The sequence below is a fragment of the Bos grunniens genome, chromosome 12, assembly GCF_055505025.1.
Source record: "Bos grunniens cultivar Pamir isolate PY7600 chromosome 12, Bosgru_T2T1.0, whole genome shotgun sequence".
Classification (NCBI taxonomy): domain Eukaryota; kingdom Metazoa; phylum Chordata; class Mammalia; order Artiodactyla; family Bovidae; genus Bos; species Bos grunniens.
In genome coordinates, this window is record NC_141176.1 from 84,793,657 (window position 1) to 84,816,517 (window position 22,861).

At 41.7% G+C, this 22,861-nt stretch overlaps 1 protein-coding gene across 2 annotated transcripts in view; it reads right to left on the bottom strand.

Moving 5' to 3' along the window:
* Positions 1-22,861, bottom strand: part of FGF14 (fibroblast growth factor 14) — a 622,301-nt gene that overhangs the window by 321,382 nt on the left and 278,058 nt on the right. The window contains exon 1 of one of the 2 annotated variants that reach the window (XM_086330525.1): positions 4,065-4,203. The exons of the other annotated variant lie outside the window; for it this stretch is intronic. The gene's annotated coding sequence lies outside the window, so the exon portion shown is untranslated. Of the gene's footprint in view, positions 1-4,064; positions 4,204-22,861 lie in introns of those variants that run through there. 2 annotated transcript variants of the gene reach the window in all.

The following is a 22,861-nucleotide window of genomic DNA, read 5'->3' on the forward strand; positions in this document are numbered from 1 at the left end:
TGAAGGCCAAACTCTTGACATCAGAAACTCTCCATGGGATGGAAAATGATTGACAGGGTCTACCATCTTCCCAAATTGTCCCCCTTTCCTCCACCATGGGAGCATGTTTTTGTCCTATAGCGCATCTGTCAAACAATACTCCTAGGAGCATTTAAAGCCACACAGTATGAACAGAACAGAGGTAACAGGAGAATAAAACTGCCTCATGTGTAAAGTTCACAGCCGACTGAGATCTGGGTCCAAACTGTGAGCCCAGAGCCCTGCGTCCACTTATCATGACAAGCAGTCCACCAAAGGAAAACCGCAGCCCTGGGGCCCCAGTCTGGAGGAGCAGCCACTTACTGGAATGCACTGGAGCTCCCAGGGTAGCCCGAATCGCATCTTTAGAGTCATGCTGAATTGGAGCAGAACCCTATGGTCCTTGCCCACCCACACCCCACGTCCTCTGCCTGCCTTTGTCTCTGGAAAAACTTTAGCCAAAGAGTAAGTTTAGTCAGAGGACTGAGAACATGCAGAAAGAAAGAAAAACAGTCGCAGGAGCTCAAATAATAACAATGTAATCATGAGCAGTCATGGATCTTTAGTTCCTTCTCAAGACCATAGCGGAGAAGGCAATGGCACCCCACTCCAGTACTCTTGCCTGGAAAATCCCATGGACGGAGGAGCCTGGTGGGCTGCAGTTCATGGGGTCGCTAGGAGTCGGACATGACTGAGCGACTTCACTTTCACTTTCCACTTTCATGCATTGGAGAAGGAAATGGCAACCCACTCCAGTGTTCTTGCCTGGAGAATCCCAGGGACGGAGGAGCCTGGTGGGCTGCAGTCCGTGGGGTCGCACAGAGTTGGACACGACTGAAGCGACTTAGCAGCAGCAGCAAGACCATAGGTAATATTCCCAGCCATATTCTGTGAGCTGTTTTGTAGATATTGAAACCCCTACCAAATGGAGAAGTTAACTACATGATGACTGGACTGTAGCCACATGACATCAGCTGCCCCAATTCCAAGAACTGGCCTCAAAGAAATGAAAACAAACGGACCCTGGAACTGAAAATTAACTGTACCTAAAACAAGGATGACACTGGTCAGCCCCTGATGACCAATTTCAAGTTGACTGTCAGAGCTGACTGTGCTGTTTCTGCATATAGTCCCCTCCCTCTGTCTATAAAAGCTCTTGCCTCTGATTGTCAGTGCAGTGGAGGGGGCAGGGGAGGAGCTGGCTTTTGGACCGACATCCACTCTCCTTGCCCCTCCAGTTGCCAGCATTCAAAATAAAGCAAGCTTTTCCACCAACCTGGCCTCTTGACTGGCTTTTGAGCAGTGAGCAGCAGGACCCCACTTTCTCTTACAACATGCTGCCCTCTCCCCCATGATGCTGGCCCATCTCCAGCTTCACCTGAGCTTCTGTAAGTGAACCTGCCCTAAGTCTGCACATGAGATACAATTGCCTTAACACCCCCCCAGCCCTAGCTCTGTGCATCCTCACTGGTAACAGACAAGGGTTTCATTTCCACCCCATGCACCCTGAGTCTCTATACAGAAAACCAGCGGACAGTCCGTCGCCAATTTGCGTTTCTGTTTAATAACCTGTTTCCAGAAAGGCATGTCCCTGGATATTCACACTTAAAATGATCATACGGCTGATATACCCAGATATAACACCAAGACTGTCTTCTAAGATTTTTCTCTTACAAACAGGGCATCTATGGGCTTTTCCTGAGCAAATGCTGCAGAATTATGTGTGTGTGGGGGGGGGGCTTTTTTTCAGCAATTTACAGATAAGGTTCATGTTTTGATACCCAGGCACTAGGTGATCTCAGAGATACTTGGCATTTATAGCAAGTCATGATGTACTACTGCTACATTCTATTGAAATATTTCTACAAATACACTGTGCATGATAATTAGCTTGATGAGATTTAGACACTGAACCATGAAACAAGAATATGCTCAGAAAGCAAGAGATGTTAAAAATGTTGCTGCTATGAAAAATGACTAAGACTAGAGGAAGTCAGACAGGATATGAGCTGAACCCCGAGATCTAGGGGCTCTGGGCACGCCCCTCACCCCTTTAAGATATACAGTCTGTGCCTTAAAGATGAACAGCCCTCAGCTGAGAAAGGTAAAGGCCCAAAGACACAGAGCTCACCTTCTACTTTGGTAATAGATGATCTTTCATGTCACTTCTGCTTAGTCTCTGGCCTTCCAACAATGACCTTTTATCCAGAGAGGGGTTACTTGTGAACAAGAAAAGTAAATAAACCAGGAAATCAGTCCTGAATATTCACTGGAAGGACTGATGCTGAAGCTGAAACTCCAATACTTCGGCCACTTGATGCGAAGAGCTGACTCATTGGAAAAGACCCTGATGCTGGGAGGGATTGGGGGCAGGAGGAGAAGGGGATGACAGAGGATGAGATGGTTGGATGGCATCGCAGACTCAATGGACATGAGTCTGAGTAAACTCAGGGAGTTGGTGATGGACAGGGAGGCCTGGCGTGCTGCAGTCTGTGGGATCACAAAGGGTTGAACATGACTGAGTGGCTGTTGGGACTGTATTTGGTCCTTTCCCTATAATTATATAACATGATAGGGTAAACTATTTCCTCTGAATGCTGAGAAATCCAAACGCAAAATAAGCAGACACCTCCTCGACACACCTGACAAAATGGAAAGTGGCCTAAATTCACAATTTAAGTCATTTTTTAGTTGTTTGTCAAACATAAGAAGCATGAACAGTCTTCAAAAGGCCTTAAAAAACTGGAAATAGAACTGCCATATGACCCAGCAATCCCACTGCTGGGCATACACACCGAGGAAACCAGAATTGAAAGAGACACGTGTACCCCAATGTTCATCACAGCACTGTTTATAATAGCCAGGACATGGAAGTAACCTAGATGTCCATCAGCAGATGAATGCATAAGAAAGCTGTGGTACATATACACAATGGAGTATTACTCAGCCATTAAAAAGAATACATTTGAATCAGTTCTAATGAGGTGGATGAAACTGGAGCCTATTATACAGAGTGAAGTAAGCCAGAAAGAAAAACACCAATACAGTATACTAATGCATATATATGGAATTTAGAAAGATGGTAACTATAATACTGTATACAAGACAGCAAAAGAGACACAGATGTATAGAACAGTCTTTTGGACTCTGTGGGAGAGGGTGAGGGTGGGATGGTTTGGGAGAATGGCATTGAAACATGTATATTATCACATGTGAAACGGATCGCCAGTCCAGGTTTGATGCATGATACAGGGTGCTCGGAGCTGGTGCGCTGGGATGACCCAGAGGGAAGGGATGGGGAGGGAGGTGGGAAGGGATTCAGGATGGGGAACACATGTACACCCGTGGTGGATTCATGTCAATGTATGGCAAAACCAATACAATATTGTAAAGTAATTAGCCTTCAATAAATAAATAAATAAATAAAATTCACAATTAAAAATAAATATCTTCAAAAATTTTTAAAAAGGCAATACAGCATGTCCATTTTTAATCTCAAATATACTTTGTGTTTTTTTCTAAAGCAAAGTGCATTTTCAGAGCCTATAAAAATTTGTAGATGAATGAAACTCAGGTGTACAACTTACGCGCCTTAGGAGTAGTAACTGTCCACATTCTTTCCATGCTTTTGTGTGTGTGTGTGTGTGTATGTGTGTATGACAGACAACCCCCAAGAAAGTCTCCAAATCCTTATTTTATAGAATATCCTTTCAAGGGACAGAAGACAAACCTTACTAAAAACTAATCTAATAAATTTGGGCATCAGCGATTTATTTTGTGCAAATAATGTTAAGTATCAGCTATTTCCTCAGTGCTCCCAGTTAAACCATTTTAAAAGAACTCTAAACCAGAAGTAGTAAGAACAAAATGTAAGAAGAACTAGCACTGAAAGGTATTTTGTTGCTAAAAAGCCACCCAAACATTTCACAGGGTTAGAAGTTGATTCCTTAGCATTCTGGATGGCTGTTGAGTCCAGGCCTGACAAAATCCTTGGGCAGTTCTAACAAGCAACGCTAATGAACATTCTCTTGGTGGGCTATTCTTACCTTGAGCTGAAACTGGGAAAACTCTGCGCTAATTTGTTGTAAGCATCATGGAAAACCGTGAGGGGCAGAAGAGCCCTGTTTTGCCATTGACGTCATCATTCTTGATGATCAATTAAGATCATCTGGAACTCTGCTGGGCCACTGAATCTTAAAATAATTCAGAGAAGCCAGTGAGGGATGGAATCTCCAGGCAACACAAATACTACTCATAATTAATTTATACACATGCTAATGACTGACCTTCGCGTGCATTTTTCATGGTATCCTTCTAACCCTGGTGCAAGTAAGACAGGCATTTTTTACCCCGTTATCGCTGATGGGGTAGCTGATACTTGCTGAGTCACAGAGTAGCAGAGAAGTACCTTATATCCAGGTCTCCTCCTACTTCCCCAGCCTCCATCTAGAGCTCCTCCCAGGAAACCCGCTCTGGGCAATCTCAGAGAGAGCAACCGTTCTCCCTGCAGTGTCCTCAGGGACTGGGGGCGCAGGCCAGCCCCCAAGCCTGCAAGTCCTCATCCTAGTGTGCTGACGAAGGAGAGGAAAAGAACTGCCACAAAAGATCCAAACCACAAGGAGCCACTGTGAAGTCTGCCTGGCAAAATATTATTTCTCCAAGAACTTAGCTTTTCAAAGATGGCACTGAAGGTCTATTTGCCATCCTTAAAAATCTGATGAAAGTTGCCGAGTAGGAGATGGCAAAAATAAGAAGAGATTAACAGGAAAAATAGGTAACGATCCCTGATTGAACTCTCTGTAAATCCCCCAAGCAAGAGAATGAATACCAGTGGTATTGCATGAGCTCACGGCTCAAGAACTGCAAAAAAAAAAAAAAAATCTCTCTGCTCTGGAAAAAGGAGAAGGCAATGGCAACCCCACTCCAGTACTCTCGCCTGGAGAATCCCATGGACGGAGGAGCCTGGCGAGCTGCAGTCCATGGGGTCGCTAAGAGACACAACTGAGCGACTTCACTTTCACTTTTCCTTTCATACATTGGAGAAGGAAATGGCAACCCACTCCAGTGTTCTTGCCTGGAGAATCCCAGGGACGGGGGAGCCTGGTGGGCTGCCGTCTATGGGGTTGCACAGAGTCGGACACGACTGAAGCGACTTAGCAGCAGCAGCTCTGGAAAAAAATGAAAACTCTAGACGCAGAGAAACATCCACTTTCTCAGGGGTAAAATCGCCACATAATTCTAGATCACAAGTCTTTCAGAGCAGAAGGAATAGGCTTACCTTCAGATGGACTCTAGCATTTTGACTAATTTCAGGAGATGAAGATGCAGTGGTACTCAGATACACTGTGAGGTCATTACTCAGATTTTGCTATTGAATCCATGCTCTTTGTCTAAAGGTTCAAAGAGCCTCAGGGTATGAGTAAAAGCATTATCTCCTTCCAGACTTGATTTGCTTCTTTTAACAACAATAACAAAAAAGTCAGTGTTCTAAGGTATGGCCACTCCATTCAAAGTGTGGTCCTCACATAGGCAGCATCAGCAACACCTGGAAACTTGCTAGAAATGCAAATCAGGAAGAGGAAAGTCACAGAAGGAAGTTGCTCCCTCCACCTCCCACTGAGGAGCCTCAGACTCCAACTCAGACCTGCTCACAGAGTCTGCATTTTAACAAAGGTGTCCAGGGGTTCTATGTGTACTTTAAGTTGGAGAAGCACTGTTTAGGGTCCTCGATCTGAGCATGCAATAAACAATAAATGCTGGAGAGGATGTAGAGTAAAGGGAAGGCTTTTACAGCTTCCCTGGTGGCTCAGTGGTAAAGAAAGTGCCTACTATGCAGGAGACCCAGGTTTGATCCCTGGGTCAGGAAGATCCCCTGGAGAAGGAAATTCTCCTGTTGTTGGGAATGTAAATTGATACAGCCACTATGGAGAACAGTATGGAGGTTCCTTAAAAACTAGAACTACCTTATGAGCCAGCAATTCTGCTCCTGGGCATATACCCAGAGAAAACCGTAATTCATAAAGATGAGTGCACCCCAGTGTTCATTGCAGCACTATTTAAAACAGCCAAGCCATGGAAGAAAACTAAATGCCCATAAACAGAAGAATGGATGAAGAGGACGTAGTACCTAGATACAATGGATTATTACTCAGCCATAAAAAGGAAAAACATTCTACCATTTGCAGAAACATGGTTGGACTGTCATATAGTGAAGTCAAAAAAAGAAAAATAAATATGGTATATTAGCGCATATATTTGAAATCTAGAAAAATGGTACAAGTGAGTGAAAGTCGCTGAGTCATGTCCGACTTTTTGTGACCCCCCTATACAGTCCATGGGATTGCAAAGAGTCAGACACGACTGAAGCAACTGAGCACACATGTACTATACAGTCTGTGGAATTCTCCAGACCAGAATCCTGGAGTGGGTAGCCTTTCCCTTCTCCAAGGGATCTCCCAACCCAGGTCTCCCACATTGCAGGCGGAGCCTTTACCAGCTGAGCCACAGGAGAAGCCCAGAAAAATGGTATAGATGACCTTATATGCAAAGCAGAAATAGAAACACTGATGTAGAGAACATATGTATGGATACTGTAATCGGGAAGGGTTAATTTTGAATTTATGCTGGATCTGCTTCTGTGACTTTAACCCTCATCCTGCCACTTGTTTTGTTACTGTGCTGCTGCTGCTGCTAAGTCGCTTCAGTCGTGTGCGACTCTGTGCGACCCCATAGACGGCAGGCTCCCCCGTCCCTGGGATTCTCCAGGCAAGAACACTGGAGTGGGCTGCCATTTCCTTCTGCAGTGCATAAAAGTGAAAAGTGAAAGTGAAGTCTCTCAGTCGCTTCCGACTCTTTGTCATTGTAGGCACCCATAATGGCCTGCCTCGGGGAGATAACCTGAGCTGCCCACCTGTGCGGGAGAGTAAGGAAGTGAGACTAACGCATTCCCCTGCCCAAGGCTTGCCATTCTAGGCGACATTTGCAAGGACTGAATAGTCTTTTTACTTGGTTTCCTCACCTCCCCCCATCTCTGCTCTGATCCAACAAAGAACCTGGCAACCAGGCCGCACCAAGAAGGTGATTTTGAGGCGCTAGCCTGCCATATTCTTGATCAGCAGGCTCGCAAATAAAAGTCTCTTCCAACACTCCATCTTATTTACATTCATTGACTTATTGTGCCAGGAGCAGAGCAAGCCTGGACTCTGTAAAGGTAAAAACAGCAAGCGGGAAAGGGAGGGGAGGATGAATAGGGAGATTGGGATGACATCTATATACCATTGATACTATGTATAAAATACAAAACTAATAGGAATCTACTTTATAGCACAGGGAATTCTACTCAATGCTCTGTGATGACCTGAATGGGAAGGAAATCCAAAAAAGGGGAGATAAATGTAAACATATAGCTGATTCACTTTGCTGTACAGCAGAAACATGCACACCATTGTAAGGCAATTACACTCCAATAAAAAAAAAAGAGAGAGAGAGAGAGAAAGGTTAAACTGTCAACAGCCAGAGCAGGAGAGCCTTCTTTTGCCCCGAAGTCACAAACCCGGCATCAGTGTCCTGTTTACAAACGCGAAGGGACCTTTAGTGATTAAATCAAGAGTAAAACACATTTCCAGAATTCAAATTAGGTTACAGCAAGGATCGGATCCAAAACCTAAGTGAAGAGTGTGTGGCGAGATGCATCTCATGCAAAGAAAAGTATCGATTTTTTTTTTTAATGTAAGGAGATTCTGTTTCACCAAACTGTTGCTGTGCTATTTTGATTAAAAGGACATTTGCTGAAGAACTTAGAAAAATGAGGCTGGTTGGCTCATTTCAAAATGTCAGTAAACTAATGATTGTGATTAAGATCTGCTGCTGGAGGTTAGAATTCCACATTTTAACTGAAAAAGAAGTATTTTGCCACTGTTTCAGGCAAAGTCTTTGCATTTTTGTTTTTTTTTCCCAAGAGAAAAGGAGAAAATTGCTGCCAGTATTAAGTAGGTCTAGAAGAATAATTAGATATTTTCCCCTGATCATTTAATTGACCATGGTTGACCTCTATTGGAGCCAATTAAATTTTTTTTCATAAGGAACCACTGACTGACCTATTTTATTCCATTTTCATGTCTCTCAATATTTGACAAGATGGTGAAAAAAAAATCTAGTTTGATTGTAACTGTTTTTGAATCCCTAATGGCTAGAAATTCTAAAACATCTCTAGGTATTTTTATCACCGATAATCAGTAGCTTTGATGCAGAGCTTTTATGTATGATTGGAGAGTAGATTTCTAAAAGTGTGAAATACTACAGTGTTAAATATAGCTAACTGGGACATGAAGCCTATTCCATTTATTTTGTTTTTCCAACAGGGCTTGACTGACATACTGGTTCTTGCAATACCTTCAGTCATCCAGAACCAGGAGTCTTTTAAGTGGAAGAAATTAAATGAGAACTGCCTGTCATTTTGTAAACCCAATTTTCATAGCATTTCAGTGCACTCAGCCAAATGACTTAGGCAGTCAGAATATCACAGATACTGGATTCAATACAGAAGGTATTTAATTTTAAATGGTAATGTCATCATCTATTAATCACTTTAAGTGTCTGTATATACTGACACACACTACAATCAATAGTCTGTGTCTTCAGTAAACAATTATTGAAGATGATGATAGATTCCAGATAGTAGTAAACACATTGATTACAGGGTCTCCATGTATACAATTTTATATTCAAACAGATCAGTAGATTTGACACTGGATCACAGGATTACTACAGAGAAGCAGCTCCAAAATGGTTGAGGTTCAAAAATTTTTTCCAGAGAAATAGGATTTACTTTACTAAAAAATACTTAACTTGAATATGTCTATATTCAGTAAGCCAACTTAATGCTGAGTGATTCATGCCAAGATACACAAACCCATTTGCTTAAAGGATCCAAAGTTAAATCAGTCTTAATTACTGAAAAAGCTTTAGGCCAAAGAACATGGTGCGAGGTAAACAGTTGTATGCTAACATATCCATTTGTGTTTATAGTAGCTTCCAATATTTCCCACGGGGCTGATGTAAGAGAAAATATGTTTACATGCTTTTTTAAAATCATAGGGATAATATTTATTGGGCTTTCCTGATAGCTCAGTTGGTAAAGAATCCATCTGCAATCCAGGAGACCCCGGTTCAATTCCTGGGTCAGGAAGATCTGCTGGAGAAGGGATTGGCTACCCACTCCAGTATTCTTGGGCTTCCCTTATGGCTCAGCTGGTAAAGAATCCTCCTGCAATGTGGGAGACCTGGGTTCAATCGCTGGGTTGGGAAGAGCCCCTGTAGAAGGGAAAGGCTACCCACTCCAGCATTCTGGCCTGGAAAGTTCCATGGACTGTATAGTCCATGGGGTCACAAACAGTCGGACACGACTGAGCGACTTCCACTTTCAGTTCACTTTCAGGGACAATACTTATGACATCGAGTTAGTAAATAGTTATCTGTATATTCATTTCATCTTTATTTATGCTAAAAGATCATGTTCATTAAAGTCAAGGCTTTTGAGTACGGAAAATGAAACAGGTGGCCTACCCCTGTACTGAGGATAATTGGAAAAGTTCATAGAAACCTTTTAAGAAATTCATCTATAGTGTGACTGTTGCAGAATTTAAGCAACACACATTTATGTCCTGATGATTTTCTCTCTTCTTTAGGCTCTAGCACACCTTGTAACCCATCACTTGGAAACTTGAGCAGGTTTTCTCCACTTGTGAACTTCAATTTGATGAGTACTCATATTTTATGTAAGAGACAGTTTAGGAACAACTTTCATAATGAAACAGAGGTGGGTACAGAAATTTAGCAAACTGACCTGTATGCTGACCGCTTTGAGATCTGGGTTCCATGACTGTCAGCAAATTGGCATGGAATGTGAGTGGTAGAATATTTAAAGCTCAAGTCAGAACTGATAAAAATGTATTGAAGTGGCAGGCCTGGAAAGACATCTGTAAAGTTTATTTTGTTTTGATTTGCCCAATTTTGACACTCTTTTATAGTGAGTAAAATTCAACTCAATTCAATACATATTTTCAGCACTTTGAGGTGTTCAAAGATGAGGAAAATAAAGCAGCTAGCCACAGAGAATAAAAATAGGGAGCTGCATTTGAGCATTTACTATGCCCTAGACACGTCTGAGCACTTGTTATGATTTAATGCATAAAGGGAGATATAATTGTTAATGTGCATTTGTGAATAGTTGATGCAAGAAAGAGAAGTAGTTATATCTTAATGCAGAGCTTAACACAGTAGCTGGCATTTAGACTTTAAAGATGGAGCTTAATTTCAGAAGTAGAAGAGAAAGATGGCATTTCAGGAAGATGGAGCTTCCTAAGGCAAGGCCCATATGCAGCAGCAATTATAAGACATGATCAGAAAACAGTCTTACAGTTTGCATCACAGGCCTGTGGGGCAAAGGGGAAATGTTTGCTTTCTTAGAATTAAAGACAGAGTTCCCTTGTGCAGTTTATCAGAAAGACATCTAATCTCATTTGGGAATTCAGTACATATAAAATATTCTTAATGACTTTAATGGAGTATATAAATATATTTTTAAAGCATTTATTCAGGACATTTATAAATTATTTAGACTAAATAATGGCATTAAATTGAATTACATTAAATAGTAATCATTAAATATTCATTAAATATGAACTCATTAAATATGAATTACATAGCATATGTGATGTTTTTCATCTCTGAAAATGATCATATTTTTGTGCTCTAGATTGATTTTTAAATTTCATCTATTGCATCAATTTGGGGTAAATCAGTGCAGTAGTTTTATTTTTTTTCCACATCATAAATTTGTGTTACACATGTAACTATTTTTATTTGTAAACCATCCCAATTTTTCTACTTATTACAATAGGCGATATGGCACCGTATCTGGAAGATACAGAGCCATGTAGTAGTAGACAGTGGCAAAGAATTAGAAATACTTGCTGGATTGGAAATATTTGCTAAGAAGAGATTAATGTTCAAAAAGTGAAACCTAGTCTCAAATTGGATATCTCTTAACAATGCTAAGAAATTTTATCAGCACTTTGTAAAGACAGGTTCTATGTTTTCATTTCCCCCATTGTTAGGTATATATTTAAACCAGTATGTATATATAGGTGAAAATGCACAGGTGAATAGGGTGTGTGTGTGTGTGTGTGTGTGTGTATGTAAATTTACGTGCACACAAGGAAATTTGCACATTACTTGTATAACTCTCGTTCACAGATGTGGGGTCTTCCAGTCTTAGAGGGACAATTTCATTTTTCCTATAATCTGCCTGATTTGACAAGAAACAAAAGGGCCAGTTTTCAAGTACTATCCAGGACTGCTTTCCTGGTTCAACTGCAGAGGAGAGTAGTTGCACTGTGACCATATGGCCTCCAGCTGAATTTACCCATCCCTGACCTAGGACTGGGGGCAGGAGGAGAAGGGGACGACAGAGGATGAGATGGCTGGATGGCATCACTGACTCAATGGACGTGAGTCTGAGCGAACTCCGGGAGTTGGTGATGGACAGGGAGGCCTGGTGTACTGCGATTCATGGGGTCGCAAAGAGTCGGACACGACTGAGCGACTGAACTGAACTGAACTGACCTAGGCAGCCACGGACCCCTCAATGTCCGCCATTGAGCCTTGTCACTCTGAGCCTCTGCTTGTCCCCACTGTGGCCACGGTGTCCTGGTGAGGAAACCGTGCTGGTCTCTGCCTTCCTCCCTTCACTGCCAGCTCAGTTCCCCTTCACCCAGGTTTGGATTTGTTGCAACAGCCTCTGTGTTTTTGCTACGCCCATCCTACTTCTTCCCTCATTAAAATAATAATTTACCTTTCCTGAAATACCATTACCTGATGTTATTGTTTCATTGCCAAGTGAACGAAACACTTTTGCTACCTGACTCTTTTGCTACCCCATAGACTGTAATCTATGGGGTAGATTACAGTCTATGGGGTAGCCGCCAGGCTCCTCTGTCCATTGGGATTTCCCAGGCAAGAATACTGAAGTGGGTTGCCATTTCCTTCTCCAGGGGATCTTTATGACCCAGGGATTGAACCCACATCTCCTGCACTGCAGGAGACTCTTATACCACTGAGCAACCAGGGAAGTGCACCATTATCTGATACTCCCCTAATAAACTGATGAAGTTTCCTTTAGCCTCAAAAATTTTTTTAGAATATTTATCCCAACATAGAAGACTTGACAAGTAAGCAAATCAGACCCTGGTTCATAAGCTCCTCTTACAGGCAGCCCTCTGACCTTCCACCCATTTATTTCTCTTGTCTTCCGAGCCCTACCTACCCTTGCTGTCCATTCCCCAGTGAGTCCCCACATTTAAGAAGGCCTTCCATGAGCTTCTGACTCTCCAGCAATCTCTGTTTTCTCCATGTCCCTCAGCTACTACTAGGTCTTGACATATTAGAACTGGACACACACATTCATTTCTGGAGCTGGGTTTGGGCTCCAATTCTCTATCCTCTCTGGATTTAAATCCATCACAGCAGGAACCATGACTCAAGTCCTCTGACACCTCAAAACTTAGCACAGTGCTTTGGGCAGAGGAACATGTGAAATGTGGGCTCCCAGGTGGCACCGGTGGTAAAGAACCACCCGGCCAACACAGGAGACACAGCAGATGCGGGCTTAATCCCTGGGTTGGGAAGATCTCCTGGAGGAGGGCATGGCAACCCACCCCAGTATTCTTGCCTGGAGAATCCCATGGACAGAGGAGCCTGGAGGGCTATGGTCCATAGGGTCACAAAGAGTCTGATACAACTGAAGCAACTTAGCACACACACAGATGTAAAATGTACTCTTACTTGTGCTGAATAATAACAACAATAATAGCAATTACTGAATACTTATTACATACCAAGACTGTGTCATGTTTAAAGGAGTTCATTAATCTAACAGAAAATAATTAAAATAAAATAGAAACAAACAAGAATCCTCCAGAAGCTTATAATCAGTTTATTTAGAACATAAGAAAGTAAGTGTGAAAGATTCTCAGTCGTGTCCGACTCTTTGCAACCCCATTGACTATACAGTCCATGGAATTCTCCAGCAGGTAGCCTTTCCTTTCTCCAGGGATTGCCTTTCCTTTCTCTGAACCCAGGATTTAAACCCAGGTCTCCCACATTGCAGGTGGATTCTTTCCAGCTGAGCCACAAGGGAAGCCCAAGAATACTGGAGTGGGTAATGTATCCCTTCTCCAGAGGATCTTCCCGACCTAGGAATCAAACTGGGGTCTCCTGCATTGTAGATGGATTCTTTACCAACTGAGTTATAGGGAAACCCTTTAGAATATAAAAATAACCACAAGTTAAAATGAAACCAATTGAAGAAATATATCACCAACCACAGAATGCTTAGGGCTTTGTGTGTCGAGTTAAAAGAATGAGTTACCAGGGTGAGATACATTTAGTTAGCAAAGATTTTGGTGGAGGAAGTGAAATGGGGGATGATCATAGATTTGGGAGAAATGAAGTGGAAGAAAGTATTTGTAGTGGAAATGGAGGGGAGTGAGGATTCTAATAACTCCTAAAACCAGAAGGGATTGTTCAATTGCTCATTGCATTACTCAGGACACCCTTCCCCAATAACCTCTGCTGCTGCTGCTAAGTCACTTCAGTCGTGTCCGACTCTGTGTGACCCCATAGACAGCAGCCCACCAGGTGCCCCTGTCCCTGGGATTCTCCAGGCAAGAACACTGGAGTGGGTTGCCATTTCCTTCTCCAATGCATGAAAGTAAAAAGTGAAAGTGAAGTCGCTCAGTCATGTCTGACTCTTAGCGGCCCCATGGACTGCTGCCTACCAGGCTCCTCCATCCAGGGGATTTTCCAGGCAAGAGTACTGGAGTAGGGTGCCATTGCCTTCTCCACAATAACCTCTACATACACCAAAACTCTTGAAATGCCAATGTATTAAACATATAAAGTACTTAACCATGGTCTAAACTTGGATCCAATCTTAGGAACGCTTCTATAGATCTTATTTTCAAAATATTTATAAACTGTCTGGTGGGAATATAACATATTAGAATATTATATATATGATATATATATATATGTTCTTCATTTTTGGTCATTTTTTAGATACTTTTTTAGATATACTGAGGACTCTTGAGAGTCCCATGGACAGCAAGGAGATTCAACCAGTCCATCCTAAAGGAAATCAGTCCTGAATATTCATTGAAAGGACTGATGCTGAAGCTGAAACTCCAATACTTTGGCCAGCTGATTCGAAGAACTGACTCATTGGAAAAGACCCTGAGACTGGGAAAGACTGAAGACAGGAAGAGAAGCAGACAATAGAGGATGAGATGGTTGGATGGCATCATCAACTCAATGGACATGAGTCTGAGTAAACTCTGGGAGTTGCTGATGCACAGGGAGGCATGGCGTGCTGTAGTCCATGGGGTCGAAAAGAGTTAGACACAACTGAGAGACTGAACTGAACTGAGGATCTTTTAAATATAATTCAAAACTAATTCTAAGCATGTCTGCACTGAACACATTAAAACACAAATCAATTATACTTCGATGCTGTCTAAAATTGCTTGGATTGAGTAAGGCTGAAATTGTGAAAAAGCCCCACATAATCCTTATGCAAAGAGAGAATCTTCCCTTGGTGTGTCACACTTAAATGTCACAGGAGCAGGTTGGAGGCATATCCTCCAGACTGGAACTCTTGCTTTATTTCAAGCCACACAACCAAGGCAGAGACTCCAATAACCTCGTTTTAGAAGCACCGTCTTCTGGCAGACTTTTAAAATATGGCGGCAGTTACCTTTGAAAATATTTATTACATATTTGATTGCTTTCTAGCAAAACGCCTTCCTCCTCCTACTTTTGCTCTCTTATGCCTTTCTGGCTTTTAACCACTGAATATCTTTGCTGTTTTTGTTGTTTAGGCACTTTGTTGTCGTTTAGTCGATAAGTCTTGTAGGACCCTTTTGTGACCCCATGGACTGTAGCCCACCAGGCTCCTCTGTCCTTGGGATTTCCCAGGCAAGAATACCGGAGTGGGTTGCTATTTCCTTCTCCAGAGGATCCTTCCAGCCCAGAGACTGAATCTTCTCCTCCTGCATCGGCAGGCAGGTTCTTTACCACCGAATAACTCCAAATTTTTAGCAGAAATTCTTCTTTGTACAGCAGTAAGTGCTTTTCTGCCTTGTTCTACTAATAGCATTTCGGTTTCTGCTTTAATTGTTTATCTGGGTAATCAATTCCTACCCCTCTTCCATCCTGTTTAGTATCAAACAAATGAGTAACATCTTTCTTCCAGATTGTGTTATAAACTGAACCAAAGCAGAGGTATGGTTGTTCCCACAATTTACGCCTGGGAAGCATAAAGAATTCTAGGTGTAGTTAATTCATATAATGATTGCTATTAAATACAGTATATTTAAAACCCCATACTTAAATAGAATATGGAAGCGTTTTGAAAGAAATTGTGTTTTATTCAATTGTAAAGATCTTAGATTTTTTTCAATGTGTTAATACTTTTTCAAGATGTTCTAAGCTGCTTCAGTTGAGTCTGACTCTTTGCAACCGTATGGACTGTAGACTGCCAGGCTCCTCTGTCCATGGGGATTCTCCAAGCAAGAATACTGGAGTGGGTTGCCATGCCCTCCTCCAGGAGATCTTTCCCACGCAGGGATTGAACCCATGTCTCTTGCATCTCCTGTATTGGCAGGCAGATTACCACTAGCACCATCTGGGAAGCCCTTTTCAAGATACTGATAGTAAATTTTCTCTCTGCTTTCCACCAATGGCTGGGCATTTTCTCCAAATAATTGGATTTCAGAAAGATGATAGTTCATTTTAGGAATTTATGTTCATATTCATGAAAAAAGTTTTCAAATGAAATCCAAGTAACTTTAGATTCTGCGTTTTTTAACTAGAATGAACTTGGTATGGCAAAAGTAGTACAGGCTTCCAAGTTTCAGATTTTGTTCTTTATTTATGCAAAAGATAGTCAACCTCTCCAAAGCTCTAAGTACCTGTCTAATTTGAGGTGACCATTTCCTATTTTATAGTTCACCCTGGGCATGAAATGACACACATATGTAATACACCTGGCACAGGATAAAGGTGAGTCCCCGTCCCTATAATTAGACAGATAATCACAGCCTGACTTGACTCTTAGTAATTTTGCATCTTATTATCTCATGTGTTGAGTAAAAACTAAAAATTTCTTTAGAAATATTCCCTACACTTTAAAAGATTAAGTTTGTGTGTTCTCTATTTATTTCTCATGTTATCCTCAGCTCTGTAGTTTAGGTAATACATTTAGTCCATTGCACAAACAAAATCTAATATGAGGCATACCCAATTTGTGGAAAGAATCGCTGCCCTTTACTGAGCACTTATTGTGAATTAATATTGTTCTAGTACTTTATAGGCTTCCCTGGTGGCTTAGATTTTAAAGAATCTGCCTGCGATGCAGGAGACCCAGGCTTAGGTCAGGAAGATCCCCCTGGAGATGGAAGTGGCAACCCACTCCAGTATTCTTGCCTGGAGAATTCCTTCGACAGAGGAGCCCTTCATGTCTAATTTAATCCTCCACAGCCCTGGGGAAGGTGTTACTATTATTATTCCCTTTTTAGAGATGAGGAAACTGAGAAACAGAAGGCGACTCACAGTGACTGGCCCAGACAGTAGGTAAAGAGGCCAGGTTTCAAGCCACGTGGTCAGGCTCCTGAGTGCAGACCAGTAGAGGTGAATCTAAGTGGCGGGGGCAGTGGCAAGGAACTGTGGCTCTCCCTTCTCACTCCTGCCACCCGCTAGTCCCACCAGCTCAGTGTTAGAAACCTGGAAGCCTGCTGGGAACCACATCTCACGAGTGGAATTCCTATACATCACCTGCAAGCTTTCTACTGACCCCTTTTTCAGAAGATTATTAGGTCATTTGAAAAGTATATTTACTCCATTTCAAAGTCTAGGTCTTGAAATAAACATTCATTCATTTAGTCATTCAATCAACATGTGGTCCATTCTGCTCTAGGCATGGGGAATAAAGAAAGAAGTTGCTCAAATTATCTTTGGGAATGATATGATTAAATAGGCATGGTTCTGGGTTATTTTAAAAACAACGTGGATAATAAAAGTAATGAATTAATTTGCTAAATTATTTTATTTTAAAACCCATGCAGTCAGCACTTTGTAGTATCTGCATGTTACACTTTCATTTCTGGTCCTCATATAAACCTATCAGGTAAGTAGATATATTCCTCACTTTTAGAAGAGAAAACAGATTTATCTAACTTGAGCAGTTTGGGCATAGTCCTCTCACTGAGGTCTTCCACGTTCAAGTCCAGAATTCCAGAGACTTGGAAAACAAGGTGCTAGAAGATGTAGTTCTCACAGGCTTACATAGTAGATCACAATTTTACAGAAAGAGACATTTAGCTATACCTTCACTGACACCTATTTAGAGCAGGATGTAACATTCTATGGGCTTCCCCAGTGGCTCAGCAGTGAAGAATATGCCTACAATGCAGGAGATGCCGGTTCCATCCCTGGGTCGGGAAGATCCCCTGGAGGAAGGCATGGCAACCCAATCTAATATTCTTGCCTGGAGAATCCCATGGACAGAGGAGCCTGGCAGGCAATAGTCCATGGAGTCAGACACTACTGAAGCAACTTGAGCATGCACACACATGACATTCTATGGCATAAAATTATTTTGATTGACTTTCATGCACAAGTTCAATTAGCAGCATGAACAGATCCAAAGACAAATATTTTTCATTTACTAATTGCAAGAATCCAAGTCACATTTACAAGCCATGGCTCTCCACTGAGTGCTGGACAATATATTGTAAAAAGTGGATTTGCTGGTATAATGGAAATGGAAGACAGGATGTTCCTGTCTGGTCTGGGTACCATGTTCATTAGGAAACTAGACCAGGGTTTCTCTTCCTCCCTCTCCCCTCACTTGCCCCTCGGTGGCATGGGCACATGCTTCAGGGGTAGGACACTGGCAGCTGTATCCTAGAAGAGGTGGAGAAGAACATGAACCCCTCCTCAAGTCACAAAGACCCCTAGAGATCATTTACTGTCCAACACGAGTGTTAAGTTGCTTCAGTCGTGTCCGACTGTTTGCGACCCCACAGGCTGTAGCCTTCTGTCCATGGGATTCCTCAGGCAAGAATACCGGACTAGGTTGCCATTTCCTACTCTAAGGGATCTTCCCAACCCAGGGATCGAACCCGTGTCTCTTATGTCTCCAGCGTTGGCAAGCAAGTTTTTTACCACCAGCGCCACCTGGGAAGCCCCCCACCCCACCTAGAGTATCATAATTAGAATTCAACTGTGGAGGTATCACTAGTCTATGCTAGTCTCCCTAAAGTTTTAAGTCAGAATTACCTGTGGCGCTTTTTCAGAATATGCATATCTAGATCCATTCCCAGCCCTACTGATTCAATTGTGTATGCATACCATAACTTCTTAATCCATTCATCTGCCAATGGACATAGAGACAACACTGTAAAGCAATTATCTTCTAATTAAAAAAAAACAAAAACACCCAATGGCTAGTACCAATTTGCAGCCATGTTTGAGAGCCACCGACAGAAGTGGCTCAAGACCAGGAGGCAAGGGTCCTGACCCACGCTCCCCATCTCCTCAGAGGCAGACACAGAAGATGACGATGTTAAAGTTAAGACCGAGGTCACAGAGAATAAAAATATTTTACATCAAATGTCTTCCAAATGCATAAGCAGTAAAAAGAATAAGATGGGAAATGGTTACTACCTAGGCTACCTCACTGCAAGAAATAGACGCTGAAGAAAAGACCAAGAAGTGTCCCTGACAACACGGCTGCCATGCTGCAGTTCTCCTGCCTGTGGGAACAGCTATTTTTTTTTTTTAATTGGAGGATAATTATTTACAATGTTGTGTTGGTTTCTGCCATACATCAACCTGAATGAGTCATAGGTGGTGCATATGTCCGCTCCTTCTTGAACCTCCTTCCCATCTCCCTTCCCATCTCACCCTCTAGGTGGTCACAGAGCAGCACTTTTGAGCTCCCTGTCGCACAGCAAATTTTACACATAGTAATGTATATATTTCAGTGCTACTCTCTCCATTCGTCCCACCCTCTCCTTCCCGCACTCTGCCCACAGGTCTGTTCTCTGTGTCTGCATCTCTGCCGCTTCCCTGTAAACAGGCTCATCAGTACCACTTTTCTAGATTCCATACATATGCGTTAATGTACAATATTTGTTTTTCTCTTTATGACTTCACTTGTGGATGTATCACTACACTGAGTCTCCCTAAAGTTTTAAGTCAGGATTATTTGTGGAGCTTTTTCAGAATACGCATATCTAGATCCATTCCCAGCCCTACTGATCCACAGTCGTATAACCAGCTCTAGGCTCTTTTACCTTGATCTGAGAGAGAAACCTGGTCCATGCCAAACAGAACACTGAAACTTCAACCATCAACTAACAACAAAAAAAAAAAATCACGATTTGGGATTGAAAATTAGATTGATCTTAAAGGGAATAAAGATGATGCATTTGCATCATTTTTTAATTTACAAGACAGAAACAGATTCACAGATTTAGAGAACAAATCGTTGGTTACCAGCGAAGAAAGGTGAAGGGAGGGATGGTTAGGGAGTTTGGGATGCACATGTACACACTGCTATATTTAAAATGGATAACCCACAAGGACCTACTGTATAGCACAGGGAACTCTGCTCAATATTATGTAACAATCTAATCAGGAAGCGAATTTAGAAAAAGAAAAAAAGAGAGAGACACATGTATACGTACAAGTGCATCACTTTGTTGTACTCCTGAAACTAACACAACATTGTCAGTCAGCCATGTGTGTGTGTGTGTTCAGTCGCTAAGTCATGTCAGACGCTCTGTGGCCCCATGGACTGTAGCCCGCCAGGCTCCTCTGTCCATGGGAATTCCCCACGCAAGAATTCTGGAGTGGCTTGCCATTTTCTTCTCCAGGGATCTTTCCAACCTAGGAACTGAACCCTCATCTCTTGTGTCTCCTGAATTGGTATGTGTGGGTCAATCAACTATACACCAATAAATTTTTTTAATAAAATAAAAATAAATTAGGGAATGTGTTCCCCAGAGCATAATGTCAGCACTTTCGAAGGTATTCAGGCATTGGTGGTTTAAAAGAATCAGATTCCAAATCCTCAGCCTCCATGGGAACTCTTTTCTAAAATTCTTCTGCCTCAGACGCCTGTCTGGGAGGTCTCATGTCCATGCTAAGGTGCTTGTCCACCACCCCCTCCCACAGATGGGCTTCACCCACTTCATGAAGAGAAAACAAACCTTTCACAGACCTGGAACGTTACTGTGATGCGTTGCCCAGTGATGGAAAATCTGGTCATGGGACAATCCAAACTACTGGTGTTGGCAAAGTCTCCTTTTGCTCCACTATCCCTTCACCAATCTCCCCCCACAATCCTTCTCAGGAAGATATGAACACCTGACAAATTTATTTCTATTTACCAGAAAATTCTCTCTGCCAGTAATTACCTCTTTTTTTTTTCCAAAAAAAAAAAAGGCCCTATTTTGATTCATTACTTGCTACTAATAATGATAAATCAGTACAGAAAAAAATGTTAATCCTTAGAACCTTATTTCCCAAGAACGTTTTTAAAATTCGGCTTTCATTTGTAATCATATTTTGTTGCTGCAACTATAGAGTGTTGAGTATGCAGGTAGAAACTTATCTTAATTAATACATCCTTGTATTTTACCCTGAACATATTCTTAGATGTATAAATTGCACATACTCAAATACTTCCATAAGGTTGGAGAGGATGTCTTTGAATTCAGACTGAGAATGTAATGGGATCATTTTTGCTTTATCGGGTAGGTTCAGAACACAGCTAATAGAGTGTGAATATCATCAAGCTCCTAATCTTTTTGAGTTTAAAGGCACTGAAACATCAAATTCTTGATGTCTAATACAAACAGAATTATCCTAGCTTGTCTTAGAGGGTCTAATAAAACTGTGTTTTGCCAAGGGAATCTTTTTTGGCATTTAAAAGTCATGTTTCAATCAAATACAATCAAATGTAACTTGACCAAAACAAAATGAGAAGTCACTAATGACTGAAATATTGTTTATAATTGCTACCAATCCTCAGGCTGTATTAGAGTCACGAGTTCTGTTCTCCTGGGCTGTTTTTGCTTTTAAAAGAAACCAATTAAAAAGCAACTTAATTTATTCACAAGCTCACCCAAGCAAAATGTCATCCAATATACTGATGACTTCTGCATATTTCGGAATTTTCTAGTTTCCCAGTTGTATGTCAGGCTGTTATTTTTATATCCAATCCACATATTGGTAGCCGGACTTCTGGTCTTAGTTGCCATTCTCTCCTCCTCCCCATTATAGCTCTTCCAACTTCATTCTCTTGAAACTCTTATCACCTTCCAACCCTGCCCCAACCCTCAGGCTTTCAGCTTGTACCTTAACCCCTCATCCCATACTTTCCTGACAACAACCCCCTAAATCTCATTTGCCTTCATGCACTTTTTCCTTTGTTACAGATGATGATGATAATAGGAGTATCTCACTGTATATGTGTGTGAGAAAGACATATATATGTCTTTCCACATGTTCACTGGGAAAAGTCCTCTTTACCTCTTAAGAGACTTCCCTATAAGATTCCTAGTTTCCACCTTACCACTAAACTCTTGGATATTCTTCAGTCCTTATGAGTCTTGATTATTTGGTTGCATTTTACACTGCTGGGCTTCCCTGATGGCTCAGCAGGTAAAGAATCCACCTGCAATGCAGGAGACGAAGAGACCTGGGTTCAATCCCTGGGTCAGAAAGAGTCCCAGGAGTAGGAAATGGCAACCCACTCCAGTATTCTTGCCTGGAGAGTCCCATGGACAGAGGAGCCTGGTGGGCGGCGGTCCAAAGAAAGGGTCACAAAGAGTTAGACACGATTGAGAGACAAACCACACACTCACTACACACTGCCTTACATTGCTGAAAATCAAAACACAACTTTTTATAAGCATTTTGATGAACTAGAAAGATCTAGCTAGATCCCCTCGATTGCAAATACTCTGGCAGGCTAGCGAACTTTTTTTGGTTTTTTTTTTGAAAGATTATTAAAATTACTTTTGAAATAAATATTTTCAATAACAATGGCAAATATTGGTTAAAGACTTAAATGTTCCAAGTTCTCTTTTAAATGTTTCATATTTATTAATGCATTTAACCCCTCAAATAACCCTGAGAGTCATTGCAATGTCACAGGAGCTAAGAAGAAAGTTTAAATGGCTCAAGTTCATAGAGGTGGCATGTGTTTGAACTTAGGCTGCCTGACTGTGAAGCTCATCCTCCTGTTCATCAAATGATGCTGACTCACCCAGTAAATTACTTACCCAGAATGCCTCATGCCCCAAGTAATCAAATTAATTGTGATTTGGGTCTAAGGAATATAGCACTTACAGAAAATTATATATAGAGATGATGATGAAGAAGAAGGAAGAGGAGAATGAGGAGGAGGAGGAAAAGATGATAGACAGCTACACAGATAGATGATAGATAGCTGGATAGCTGTAGACAGACAGAGCCTGGTGAGAACGAACTAATTAAGATGACACCTCCGTTTCAAGTAGCTTATCAGTAGCAATGCTGAAACCAATGCAGAAAAAGATTAAAGAACTTGTTGAAGATCATAAAATCAGGTTCTGCCACAGAACTTTCTAGGTCATATGCAGCCGACCATGTCTGCAACTAGATTGAGAAGAAGCTACCTTTTTTCTTAAGCATTTTGCTGAGTAAAATGTCAAAGATGGTGGGAGGAAAAATG